This window comes from Miscanthus floridulus, chromosome 5 (assembly GCF_019320115.1).
Source record: "Miscanthus floridulus cultivar M001 chromosome 5, ASM1932011v1, whole genome shotgun sequence".
NCBI classification, from domain to species: Eukaryota; Viridiplantae; Streptophyta; class Magnoliopsida; order Poales; family Poaceae; genus Miscanthus; species Miscanthus floridulus.
Genome location: NC_089584.1, coordinates 41,572,479 through 41,585,493, shown reverse-complemented (window position 1 = coordinate 41,585,493; position 13,015 = coordinate 41,572,479). Strand labels below are relative to the sequence as shown.

General features: G+C 40.4%; 1 non-coding gene and 1 pseudogene across 1 annotated transcript; one reads left to right on the top strand and one right to left on the bottom strand.

Moving 5' to 3' along the window:
• Positions 1-840: 840 nt before the first annotated feature.
• Positions 841-3,048, top strand: LOC136455621 (uncharacterized; annotated as a pseudogene).
• Positions 3,049-12,677: 9,629 nt separating this feature from the next.
• Positions 12,678-12,784, bottom strand: LOC136455805 (small nucleolar RNA R71). The gene has a single exon (XR_010759271.1). It is a non-coding gene; the product is annotated as a small nucleolar RNA R71 (small nucleolar RNA).
• Between the last annotated feature and the right edge of the window lie 231 nt (positions 12,785-13,015).

The window sequence follows — 13,015 nt, the reverse complement described above, 5'->3', positions numbered from 1 at the left end:
GGAAAAGAATTCCCGTACAACTACTACACATTCGGGGAATATCCACCGACGCCTTGGGCTTGCTCGCCATCTAGAGTCATCGCCTACCTCGGGCAGCGCTGATCCTAGGGGACCCAACCGGCCCTGCCTCGCATCGCTCCCTAACCAACCATATGGGCCACGACGGATGGAGGTTGTCGGCTCCATAAGGGTAGTTGACTCCTCTTCTAGTGAAACCTACAAAACTGACTAAATGGATAACCAATAGCTATTCGCCTAGGTGAATAGGTTGAGTCGACTCTATGCCTCTAGACATGCTGATCTAGACTGGGTCGCTCTTTTCACCGAGGCGAAAAGACCAGTCCCTACTCAATGGTGCTATCATCCTATTCATTGATGCGAAAAGTCAGGGCTGGCCCAAATCACAGGTGATAGGGTGGCAGGAGGGCCTAATGTTTTGCACCGATGAGATGAGCCTGAGCCTATGCATTGTGAAGTGGAGCTACTATTGCCGTCATCATTCTTCTTTAGTGAAATGAGGGCCCTGCGGCATGAGCTCTCACCACCCCTGCTCATGCGCACTTGGCATTTCGCCATGTCAAGACGATGGATGCATCTTCAGTTGCAAAATAGGGTGGTGTCTAGGACCCGTCGGGGTGCCCAAAGGCCAGTCCTACCCCCAATGCTACTCTAGTAGTAGTGCTGGTCCTTTGAGGAGCAATGCTACTCAGGTTTTTAATAGTGGCTTTTGAGTTTTATTTTGACAGGCCTAATCACCCCTCCATCTAGGTGACATCAAGGTCCTTTCAATTGGTATCAGAGCTAGGCTCTCAATTTCAGGGTTAACCACCTTGAGAGATGATGTCGACAAGTGAGGAGGTATCTGTAGAACTTCTACTTTTAGATGGTTCAAATTATGCATCTTGGTCCACTAGTGTGCTTACTATTTTTAGGGACATGGGTCCTCATATCAAGCGGATTGTAGATGTAAGCATTTCTCCTAGTGATGATTTGGCCATCTTATCTAAAGAGGAAGTGAAATGCTTACAACACAATGCTTAAGCTACTAATGTCTTATTTATTGCTTTGAGTGAAGATGTTTTTGATGCCATCATATTTGGAGATGGTGAACCACTTGAGGATGCTCATATCATTTGGACCACACTCAGAGAAAAATATGACAAGTCCAAATTTGATGAGAAGTTGCTCTCATTGTTGGGACCACTTGAGGAGTGCTCCACTTGACCAACAAATAAAGCGCCTCAAGTGATTCTCTTAAAAGGCCCAAGTGATCATGCCACATCCACTTACTCACCAACATATGACTTAATGGAAGGTAATGAAATGGTTAGTGAGAACAATGTTTTTATATGCGGTACTTCTACTTCCTTTTGTTCTTGTGAGACTAATATTTTGAAGAAAGAAGAAGCTTGTGATTAGTAGATGCCAAATGATGAATCCACCTTACCAAGGAGCTCAACTATCTATGCTACTTCTCATGTGTGTCTCAGGGCAAAGGGTGAGAAGGTAAAACCCACATCCAATCCTAAACCTTCTCCCCCTAGTGACATCTCTAGTAGTAATACAAGTGATTACTCTTGTGATGAAGAAATTGATAACATAATTAAAAATTTGGATAGCAAGACCAAACAGTTCATCGCTAAACTAATGGAAGAATTAAATAGTACTCAAGCCAAGCTAGCATCTAGAGAGGACACCCTCATTAAACAAGAAGATCTCTACATTGCTAGCAAGGAAGCTCTTGCATTGGAGAGAAGTGAGGTGGACACCTTGTGCAAGGCTTCAGACAAAGAGCAAGAGGCCCATGCTATCACAAAGAAAGCACATATTGCTCTCAAGGAAAAGTATTATAGCTTGGATGGAAAGCACAAAAAACTTGAGGAGCAATATAGCATTCTTTGGGATAGCAACTCACATCCCTCCAAGGGAAATGATGCCTCTACTCCTTCCAGTAGTCAAGGTTGTGGAAAATGTTATAATCTTGATTTGAATATTTATTCCACTAACCTTGCTAATATGGAGGCCATGAGAAAAGAGATTGCTAGGCTCAATGAAATGATAGCAGGAGGGTGCATGGATGACATGACTCAAAATGATGGCAAGAAAATTGAGGAACCAAAAAGGCCACAATACAAACAATACAAGAATGGGTGGCATCCCTTAATCAAAGATGAGCTTAGGCACACAAAAGGAGCCAAGCCAAATGGTAGGAAACTGGTGAATGGCTTTGAATGTGTGCAGTTTGAGAGGAGAGAGTAGATTGGTATAGTTCAGCCTGCATAGAACACGAAAGTGCCACACCCTAAGGGCGGCAGTGCTATGCCCCACAAAAATAGGAAGGCTACCAATCTGACTTCTGATCAGTCTAAGCTCATAATGAAGATGCCTAGGAAGAACAACAAAGCTCCCAAGGCCACCAAGGATAAACTTCAACCAAAGAAGACTCCCCTCACTTGCTTCAAGTGCAATAAGGAGGGTCACCATGTTAGAGATTGCACCTTGAAGAAAGAAGACAAAGGCATGAGCAAGATTCAAAAGAAGAAGAAGATGGCTCATGTGAAGTGCTTCAAATGCTCCAACATGGGACGCAATGCCTCTATGTGTTCCAACAAGGTTGATGATGAAGCAACACTTCCAAACAAGAAGATAAGAAGAAGCAAGATGAAGTGTTATGGATGCAATGAGAAGGGTCATGAAATTGAATCATGTTCCAACATGAAGGATGAAGGCTTGACATCATCAAGAAAGAGGCTCATCGATAAGGAAGCAAACAAGAAGCAAGATAAGAAGATGTCTTGCAAGATCAAGCACCACATTTGCTACACTTGTCGAGGAAAGGGACATCTAAGTATGGATTGTCCCATGGGTAACACTCCTAAGCTCAACTTGTCAATTGATACAAAAATGCTTAGGAGGCCCAAAAATGACTCTTATGCTAGAAAGGTGATTAGTTCACCATGTGCTAGCACAAAGGCCATTTGGGTGCCTAAGTCTCTTGTGACAAACTTTGATGGACCCAACATAGTTTGGGTACCAAACTATGCTTGATGAGTGTTGTAGGTATTTGAAGGTGATATGAAGCTTTGGGGTGCTTGAGCAAGTTAATTGAAAATTTCATCTTAAGCTATCAATCTTTGACCCAAGCACAAATTGATGGATGTATTTCTAACTTTATACTCACCTCGGTAACTAGTACCTAACCCTTGCTAGCTAGCCACCTAACTCGTGTAGTCTCTAGTAGTTCATAAATTTGTAGGAGTAGCTAAAGTATTTCAAGTTTAAATGAGTCATTTGCCATATGATGCTTTTAATAGCTCTCTAGTAGAGCAAGATCTTATTCATGTTGTAGGTAATGAGGAACCACCTTGTGAGGTAATCAACCAAATGGGCATTGGTGATATAAGACCATAAGAAATATAGGATATAGAGGTGGAGGCCCAACAAGTCACAGTTGATCTGCAATTTGCTGCTGAAGCATGAGCGGTAGTGCTGCTCACACTAGCAGTAGTACCTCACAGAAGAGCAGCACTGTCGCACCTCCACAGACAATAGTAGTTGATAGTAGTCCAAGTCATGGACGAAACCTACAACCTATATTTGAGCAAAATGAAGATAAAGAGATTACCTCATCCATTATATTCAAAAGGAGTGGTAATCTCTAAAATCTCAAGTGCATGTCATTTTCAAATTTTACTCCTTTGTGTCTTGTGTAGCCACTTAGGGATAGGAAGCACTTGAGGATATACATTGGTTGTTGGTCATGAAAGAAAAGTATGATTGGAATGGAGTTAATCATTCACAACAAGCAACATACATGACTTGAGTTTCCTTTGTGGACTTCAAACCAAGAATTTTAAGAAACCCTAAATAAAGCTCAAGTAGAGGCACTTATAACTCACAATTCAAGAATTCTCTACTTGATGGAATCTTATCTTATGGTAGATTGCCAAATTCTCATTCTTATCTTATGGGCATCTACATTCTATAATGGTTGTAAGTATTTATTGGCATAATTCAATTTGAATATTCTATTGTTGCCATGACTTAGACATAGAGTGAAAACCCAAGTTCTTAAATGAATAAAGTGCAATGTGAGAAATTCAAATACTTAGAGCACTTATCAAAAGGGAATTTACTCAATGACTAAAGTTGTGAGACTAATCATTTCTCTAAGTGATTATGTAGTTTCACTAAATGAGAATGTTTTTGTCAAATGGAGTGTGGTTCTTTACTTATGATGATCATCAGCCCAAAACATAGCCAAGTATAATTCATATTCAAAATGCTAGCGCTTACATGAAGGAAATAAAAAATCTGAGTTTGAATTAAATAGTTTGAGGTTGAGTCGGATAAGATATATATGAAAAATTAACAAGATTACAAGTATTGATGAGAGGACTGAATGGAAATAACACCTTGTGAGTATTCTCAACCAAACGCACCTCAAGATTGGACAAGAAGAAGAGAAGAATTGTGAATTGTCAAATCTGTCTAGAAAATTGGAATTCTGAGTTGGCTGCCTTCAAGCATGGATTTGGAAGTTCAAATACTGATGAATTGTCCTGAAACTTTGTGAGCATGCTATAATCATCTAGTACTTGTTTCTGTACAATTGGCATGAAGATTGATTGACAAGAACATTAGTTTTGAGTTGAATTCTGTGAGCTTCAACACTGCAGTTTCAGACTCTAGCAGTTTTGGTAGAAAGTTGATTTGACTAATCAATTGATGTCCAAATGAGCTGAATTTTGTTAATAAGTGTCATGACTCATAGATGCATATCTCTACCAAATTTCAAGCATATTGGACTAGTATTCTGGGAGTTATGAAGTTTTCTCCAAGGAAGACAGAATATGAATACTCACTGTATAGAATTGGATTACATTGCAACAACAAGGTTAAGTTGGCTCTCAAGTTGGTCATGAAGAATCAGTAAAAATGAGAAACATCAGTTTGGTCCCAAGGATTTGTAATGGAAGATAAGTACTCACAAAGATTCAAAGAAGTTGCAATCAAATTACAAGCAGCAACAAGTAATTGCAACCTATTGGAAGCAACTGGAATTAGCTGAAACTAATTGGACTACAAGCAGCTTGAAGGAGTTTGAAATCAGTTGGAATATAGTGTAAACTTATCCCTTGACCTCATGTTATTTATATGCATGAGTGTACTTTACGTACTCTATGCACAAATTGAGGGGGAGTTTAGCCTATATCTTGTGGGACTAATGCTTTTTTTCAAGATGATGTTGTACAGTCCCACACATGAAAAAGGAGGATGGATGGTTCCTTTGGATTGTCTAGGTGCTTCATAATTATTCTAGGAATTCTCGGTCTTTATAAACCAAGTGCTCCTGGTTTAGTGTCGGATGCCCCAATTCTTTAGTGAAAAATTGAATTTGAATGAGTTGGAGAAATGAATTGAAGAGTGGGCTTTCATTGCTATTTCTCCTCTCTAGAGCTCATCAAGTGCACATGATCCATCACATTGATCACGTAGGATCTTTTCAACAAAGTGTGGTAACTTCTAGTTCACAATTTGCAAATTTCATGAATTTTACCTTTTGCTGTCTGTGTGAGTTGCTTTAGGTAAAGAAAGAACTAGGAACCTAATATGGATCTTGGATGATCATAAGAGCTCTAATCCACCATGAGTCTTCAAGTGAAGAACTATGGCCATCCAAATCATTGAAGTCTCACTTATAATGGTGTTGGTATTTCTTAATGCAAACAGAAAGAATACGCAAGCACACAGAATTACCGTTGTAGCCTTCACCCAGAAGTATTCAGGGTATCGTATTTTCCACAGGGAATGGAGGTATTTCTTCTAGCTAGTTTGTCCAAGGACAACACAAGGGTAAAGATGGAAATGGTAGAGATGGATTTCTATGGCTTTTAGGTCTAAGGATAGGTAAACTCTACTTTCACTTGCTTACTTTGAGCACTGGATCACACCTAGTCTGCCAAGTGATGCCAGCCTATGGCTCTATGTTGTACCTGAATGTGGGGGATTACAAGGGATGGATAGGGCTATCACCACCTACCGCCTACCCCTCAACTAGAGGGCATGAGGCAAACAAAGGTAGCCTCTAGCCTAGATGCTACGGCTATGCTATCAACTACTACTCTAGCATTCTGGTAGGGTTATCTGTCTTTATCAGGGTCCTCTACTAGAGTATTTGTCACAGGGATGGACGATGAACACGCAAACAAGTAAAAGTATAGCTTAACTAATCAAAAGACTTATGACCATAAGAATCATGAATACTTACCAAGAAACCCGTTGAGGTACAAAGCTCGTATTCATTGAGGTACAAGTTCGGGGAGACACCAACAAGTCTGGCTCTTTCTCGTACTCTCCCTCACATCTCTCCCAACTAACTTTACTAGCTATCTTGGGCTTAAGCCCTTGGAATGTTGCTCTTGTGTGGTGCTCTTGCTCCTTGGGTGTGTTCAAATGAGGGGGGAGAGAGAGCCTCCTTTTATAGGTGGAGAGGAGGGGGCTCTTTGGAAAATGCTTCATCCTCTCATGGAAGGTACCAAACCACCCTCAAACCGACCTCAAGATGCATTGAACTTGGCTGGGCACCTATGTAACCGTCCTTGCAACATTGGTGGGAGGCGACCTGCAAAAATTGGGCCTAAGAAGAGCCAGCTAGGGCACAGTTGCACTAGTGGTGCTACCGCACCGCCACTGAGCCCTCTTAGCCTGATTTTTGTCTGGTGTGTCTTTGGATGGTCCTGGATCAAGCCCAAGTGGGTGCTTTGCCCAAATTCTTTGAGTAGGTTGGGCCTCCTTCTTTATTCCGTTGCACAAATCAGCTTCACGCCTTGTTGGAATGTGCCTTTTGGTGTATTTTCCCATGTATTTGTGTTTGTGACCTACAAAACGATAATCTCCAAATACATGTGGAACTAGGTCAATAGTAATAGTATATTTGCTTAAGTTTGTTAATTTCTCCTCTTTTTATATCTAGATTGGTGGTAAGAAATGTGAGTTAAGGACCGCCAACAAATGGTCATGTCAATCAAAATTTGTGTGGTGATCTATCAACCTTGGTGGTGGTATGTTTCCATGGCATAATTTCAATTGTTGCAAATTTATCATGCCTTGACCAAGACGTAGAATGAACTCCTCTAGACTCTTAAACCAATTCAAGTGCACTTCACAAGTAATTTGAGTACTTGATGCACATATTAAGGGGGATCCCATTCTAAGTCTTGTGTCTTTTGAGAATAACCTTTTCTTCTAGTGAATTTGTGTAGTCTCTTGGTGAGAATAAGTTTCTCTTGGGTATGCTACATTAACCCAATCCAAATTGGTAAAGTTATCTCTCATATTCATTTGGATTGCAATTTTATCTCTTATGTAGCTACTCTCCATAATATAGCGCAAATTCCCTTGTTTGGATTTAATTGGCCAAAAGTGCATATGTTCTTGGCTTCCACATATATATGTATGCACTATCAAAAAGGAGGTAGTAGTCTATGTTATGAGGTTTTGCAATTAGTCATCTATATGCCTTTCACATCCAAAAGGTCACTAGTTGTGAAACTCTAGCTTGTGCAATTTAATGCTATCTATTATCTTTGTGAGCATTCTCTAGGAGATATTATGAGATACAAGAATCTATTCCAATTGGCATCAACTTGTGAAGATTCTTTCAATTGGTGTCAAAATTGTGAAGATCATATTTCAATTGGTATTCGTGGATAATCTTTCAATTTGTTATATCAAGAAATATGTCTTCAATTGGTATCTCAAAATGACAACAAGAGCTAGCGATGGACTTTCATCCGAAATCAAGCACAAGTTTGTGATATCTCCTTGAAGATGATGAAGAGAGATGGGCACAAATGAAATCTTTTTGCATAAAGAAGTGCTAAGCCCATCAAGGCACTAAATTGAACTAATGAAAATGATTATTATGGTGGAGATTATGAGGCTTAGAACAAAGGTATATTGCTCCATAAACTCTTGTATTACCTTTGTGCATCTAGCCCCTTACATGCTAGTGTGTGCATGTGTAAGCAATATTTTGAGTCACACCATGAGTTTGTTCTTATGGTGACAACTAGAGAATGGGTTAGTTATTTGGTTGATACCTCTTGTGGTGATGGTGTGAGTTAGTCTCATGTTAAAAGTGTCATCTAGGTGAGGTATGACCTAAATATGCCAACTTCTCAAGAATCTTGACTTAAATTGTTGCATACTTTGTTTGGTAGAAAACTCAGAAGAGAAATCCTATATGCTAAACTTTTACCTGCCTCTTGTCATCACTTGTCTACCATCATTTCTTCCTTTTGGTGGAGAGATCCTTTTTGGAGATTAATATCAAAGGGGGAGAAATATTGAGAGAATGCAAGGGAAGAGAGATTGATATGTGGATTTAAAGGGGTAAAAGAGAGGCATATAAGATTTTTTTCAATTTTTATTATGTGGTGTGTTTAAGGATAGTTTAAATTGATGCTCTTGGTAAGGACCATTTATGCTAATGTGTGACATTCATGCCTTGAATGGTGTATTGTTTATTTTCTCTGACTTCCACTGTGTGGCAGTGTTGCACATGACAGCTTCAGAAACTTCTTGAGTGCATGAACTATCATGAGCATCACGTTTATCATGATGACACCTTGCACCCCACAGATTCTAAGATATAGGAGAGTTCCCACACTTCATCTTGAATATGTGCATTTGGCATTTGAGGCCAAAATTTGAATTCCTTTCAATGCACACATTTAGGGGGAGCTCACTATATCATAGGATTCAAAATCTTATTATTTATCAATCTCTTGTAAGCTTTAATTGTGTTATCATCAATCACCAAAAAGGTGGAGATTATAAGTGCATCTAGCCCTTTTGTGGGTTTTGGTGAATTGAATGACAACACAATTGAAGGTCTAACGAGTTTGCTAAGTGTATCGAAGGTTCAACAAGAAAGCAAACTTGATGGTATTCCACATAGTGTTCAAATGAAGGCCAAAGTTGTGTATTGTTGTGTTCGAAGATCATAGAAACAATCTAGTTCAAGAAATAGACAACAATGCAAATGGAGTTGATGAAATGGCTTCTATGTTGTGGGATATCATAGTATCATGAGAAAGCAAGCATATTTGGTAAATGGTAAATGAGACATGAGTTGATGATTTTGGATTAGTCTCAATAATGGGTTGCTTTGCATAAACAAGAAGAGTTTGATAGTGGATTAGCCTTGATCAAGGATTGAAGAATGAATAAAGTATGCATAAGTGAGGAAATGCCAAGCAAAGGTGAAATGACAAAGGACACAACTCATATTGGATATAAATCAGTCTCTACATTGGTTTGCTGGTATGGATAAAGATTTGGAAAATTAGTTTGCATTGATTTGATCAAGCTAGAAGTATGAAGATGAATATTGAGGTGAGTGTTAGAAATGTCAAGCCAAAATGAAGAGGATACAAGGAATCATGAATTGGCTTGACCATATTGATGTAGATTCATATATGTCAATTCAAGCGATCAAACTAAAGCTTGATTGATCTCAACATTCATATCTAGAAGATATTCAAGAAAGGATCACAATATTGAAGAAATGGCATATGAAGACATTGAAGCTCAAGTGGTTGAAATAATTATATTCTCTTGATCTTGAGTGTAGGTATGTCATACTATAAAGGGGGATATAATGCACAAGCTTTAATGTGTAACTAAGTGCTCAAATACCTACCAAAATATCCTCAATACCTTGCCAAGATAGCAAGCCTTTCACTCCATCTTTTTGGTTGTCTATGGCCGAGCAGTGAGTGAGGAGCATTGCCATGACTTAAAGTGACCGTTGAGTGCTGGGAGGTATTTTAACATCTCCCTGCTCCACCCTAATGGTCATCTCAACCATTCCCTTCCCAAGTGCCACCAGAGCAGCTCTCTCCCTCACTCACCATTGGAGTACCTCAAGCTTCTCCCTTTGATTCCCTTGCAAATCTATGAGAGTTTGAGCCTCCAAACTACATTAGAGAGCTCACCAATCTGTTCTTCATCTCCTAGAGCACTTGGTTCACATTCAAGCCAGCGGATTGTGTTCGTTACTCTTGGAGCTTGCTCCTAGCCGGCTAGAGCGTCTCCCGTGGAGCTTGCCAACTTGTGTGGCAACCCTGGGAGGTTTGTAATCACCCTAATCATCTAGTGAAATCACCTCTCATCTCAAGAGTTCATTCTCTTGACTTGAGAACGAGGATAAGGTTGAAAGACCCCAAAGCCTTAGTGTCTTCCTCAACAACGTGGACATAGGCAAGCCTTAGTGGCGAGCTAAACCATGGGATAAATTGGTGTCTCACTTATGTTCTTGTTATTTGTATTGTGCTATATTTGTATGTGCGTTGATTCTAGGGTTTGGTCCCGATCTACTTGCGCGTGCACTTCCACTATGATTCAAGTGGTGGAATAGGTTCAATACTACCCAAAGAAGCTCAGTAATTTACCCAATCTAAATTTCCTTGGGCAGATTTTGAATTGTGAGCTCGTGGGTCTATGCAAGCAGCAGTGCTGCTTGAGTAACCAGCAGTGCTGCTCGAGCAGCAGCGTTGGTCCTCCGAGGAGCAGTGCTGCTCAGGTTTTTAATAGTGGCTTTTGAGTTTTGTTTTGATAGGCCTATTCACCCCCTCTAGGCGACATCAAGGTCCTTTCAATAATGCAATTTTGGTCTAGCTCTACAAGGGTTACAAGCCACCTGTCGTGGGGTCAAAACCATGATAAGCATGTTGTTTGAGTCGGTGTCGGAGTATGGGGTGTCCGGTGGCTCGGGTGGACTCAGGAATACAAGAATCACGTAGAGAAGATGCGATGGTTTATCCTAGTTTGGGCCAATTTGGTCCCTACATCTAGCAGCTGATGATCCTTATACTCAAGAGCACCAAAAATCTAGAGGGTTACAACAGAGTGTAAAGGAAGAAGATTTGGTAGGGGGGTTAGCTCGGTGCTAATCCGAAGGTTGCCTTGCCACCAGTGGAGTCTCCCACTCATAAGAGAGGAAGGAGATGATGGGATGCGGTGGAAGAGGGGCTCTTGGTGCCTCTCTCTAGGTTGCCTTGCTCTCAGAGCAAAGCGGAGGCAGATGGAATGGAATGGAGTGTCTGGTGAATGAATTAGGATTGTCCCCCCTCTAGATCCGACCTTATCCCTTATATAATGAGATAGGTCGGATACAAAGCGGTTTGGGGGTTCTAGTCTATGGTCTACGTGCGTTGGAGTCCAGGAGGGCTTGTAGCGGTGCGATGTGGACCATCTTGGTGTCTTGGAGCTGAAGAAGCCTAAGCGTCGTCTGGCTACTCTATTCTAACACTCTATGTCAGAGGGTGTCATCTTGGACCAGCAACCCTTGGGTGAGACCTTTTGGAGTCTTCTTGGTGGCGAAGGAGGTTGGCTCTAGGGTCTGACGTGTGGGCTCGAAAGCACCTATGGATGCATTCTGCATTGTGGGTCATGTGGTAGATCGCGGATGTGACACTCCCGTTGAGTTCTTTGTAGTCCACTCCCTATTTGTAGAGCAAGTAGAACACGGTTGTGAAGGGAGATAAGCTCTGTTCTTGATCTTCCTTAGTAATGTTCCTTATGCATAGATCCAAAGTTAATTATGCTATAGATGAGAGTGTATATACTTAGGTGTACAAAAGACTTAGTAAATAAGGAATGACTTAGGAATCTTTTGCTCTTACCGAATCTCCTGGCTAGCCATACTACATTTTATGGGTCTCTATTTCTATCTCTGGAATTATTATCAATGCTTCATACTTATCATTTATTTATCATTTGACTTACCCCTACCATAGCATGAGAGTGGTTTTCTCATAAGTATATATATATTTGTCAATATCTCTTTGCCAACAATCTCATAGCTCCTCCCTGTGGATAAAATATAAATAACGATACTCGGTATATTCCCGGGTCAAAATGCTACAATGGTATATTATCTGTGTGCTTGTGGATACTTTACTTTAACATATATAATTTTCTCTGAGTTTACAAGTGTCATTAATAATTACCAACCACGCATTTCTAGCATCATGCTAGGGATGACAACTTAGTAAAGAGTGATGCTAAGAAATGTCAATAAGCATTTCTGGCACCGTAGCCGGGGAGGGGCACATGGCTATCGAGAATTGATCAAATAAATACTTATTGATAAAACCATAACAACTCTGCTTTAGCAGGCTTACCCTTGTTTGTTGCTGCTCATATTCTATATAGGGTATTGTAGAATTGGTTGTGATTCACCAACAACTTCCAATCAGAATCAACCTAATCAAGAGGAAGCTCAACACTAGTTTCTGAGCTATGGCTGACAAAACTCTGCGTGAGTTCTCTGCTCCGAGACCTGACAACATTCACACTGGACCAACACTCAATACCAACAACATTGAGTTTGAGCTCAAGCCAAGCCTCATCAACATGGTGCAAGATACCCCATTGAGTGGAAAGGCACATGAAGATGCTAGTGCTCATCTTCAGAATTTTCTGAAAATTAGTAGCACAATCGTCATCAAGGACGTTGCTCAAGACATCAGACTACTTCGCTTGTTCCCATTCTCACTATTGGGAAGAGCAAAGCAATGGTTCTACACCAACAAAGACAACATCAATACATGGGCAAAGTGTTCAAAGGCCTTCCTAGAAAAGTTCTTTCTAGTGGGCAAGACTAATGCCTTAAGAGGAAAGATTTCTAACTTCCAATAGCAGAAGGGAGAGACCATTCTAGAAGTATGGGAACGTTTCCAAGAATATATTTTAGATTTTCCTCACCATGGAATGGAAGATTGGTTGCTCATACAAAGTTTCTACCATGGATTAACTCAAAAAGCTCATGAACAACTCGATGCCACTGCTGGAGGATCATTTATGTTACTCACCCTTGAAAAAGCTAAAACTCTTATGGAGAAGATAGCCTCTAATCAAGACTAGTCATCATATAACATCCAATCATGCAATAAGAGTGAAGAATTACTAGAAGAGGTGTGTGCATTGTCAACCAAAATGGATG